The following is a 1,679-nucleotide window of genomic DNA, read 5'->3' on the forward strand; positions in this document are numbered from 1 at the left end:
CTGGTAGAGCATGGCGATTGAAATGCTAGGATTGTGGACATTGTATGTGTGACTCAGCTGGTAGAGCATGGCGATTGAAACGCTAGGATTGTGGACATTGTATGTGACTCAGCTGGTAGAGCATGGAGATTGAAATGCTAGGATTGTGGACATTGTATGTGTGACTCAGCTGGTAGAGCATGGCGATTGGAAACGCTAGGATTGTGGACATTGTATGTGTGACTCAGCTGGTAGAGCATGGCGATTGAAACGCTAGGATTGGACATTGTATGTGTGACTCAGCTGGTAGAGCATGGTGATTGAAACGCTTAGGATTGTGGACATTGTATGTGTGACTCAGCTGGTAGAGCATGGCGATTGAAATGCTAGGATTGTGGACATTGTATGTGTGACTCAGTTGGTAGAGCATGGTTGGCTAGGGGATTGTGGGCATTGTATGTGTGACTCAGCTGGTAGAACATGGCGATTGAAACGGATTGTGGACATTGTAATGTGATTGTGGGCATTGTATGTGTGACTCAGCTGGTAGAGCATGGCGATTGAAATGCTTGTAGATTGTGGACATTGTATGTGTGACTCAGTTGGTAGAGCATGGAGATTGAAACGCTAGGATTGTGGACATTGTATGTGTGACTCAGCTGGTAGAGCATGGCGATTGAAACGCTAGGATTGTGGACATTGTATGTGTGACTCAGCTGGTAGAACATGGCGATTGAATCGCTAGATTGTGGGCATTGTATGTGTGACTCAGCTGGTAGAGCATGGCGATTGAAACGCTAGGATTGTGGGCATTGTATGTGTGACTCAGCTGGTAGAACATGGCGATTTGAAACGCTAGGATTGTGGGCATTGTATGTGTGACTCAGCTGGTAGAGCATGGCGATTGAAACGCTAGGATTGTGGACATTGTATGTGACTCAGCTGGTAGAGCATGGCGATTGAAACGCTAGGATTGTGGGCATTGTATGTGTGACTCAGCTGGTAGAGCATGGCGATTGAATCGCTAGGATTGTGGGCATTGTATGTGTGACTCAGCTGGTAGAGCATGGCGATGGCGATTGAATGTGTGACTCAGCTGGTAGAGCATGGCGATTGTGGACATTGTATGTGTGACTCAGCTGGTAGAGCATGGCGATTGAAACGCTAGGATTGTGGGCATTGTATGTGTGACTCAGCTGGTAGAGGCATTGTATTGTGGGCATTGTATTTGTGACTTGAAGTCGCTTTGGGAAAAAGAGTCTGCTAAATGGTATTATTTTTATCCTTATTGTTATGTAGTAATAAGCAGATACACCTAACCAGGTTGAGGACCTACAATAAATCACCTCAGGAAGGTGACTGGCCCCTCCAGTCATCTAGATCCAGTAGGATGGGCTTTAGCTGCATCCCTGTGAAGTGAAAAACAGAGAGACTCTAAGGGTGTTGTGTTTCCTACTCTAATTCCTAAACACATTGCTCCTTCCTAATTCCCTTCCTAGCCTCATTCTGCAAACACAATACCCTGCTCTCCGTTTCTCCATTTCCAGGTGACCCTATTGGCCTTTATCCTTCCGTCTAAACATGTAGCGATGATGTATTTCTCCAATCGGTTTCATTCATTCCTTGACCTCTTGAAATTAAATTAGATGATTATCCCATTGGTTGGTTGGTTGGTTGGTTTTCCGGTCTGGTGTGCTCCC

Source organism: Oncorhynchus masou, chromosome 24 (genome assembly GCF_036934945.1).
Source record: "Oncorhynchus masou masou isolate Uvic2021 chromosome 24, UVic_Omas_1.1, whole genome shotgun sequence".
Lineage (NCBI taxonomy): Eukaryota > Metazoa > Chordata > Actinopteri > Salmoniformes > Salmonidae > Oncorhynchus > Oncorhynchus masou.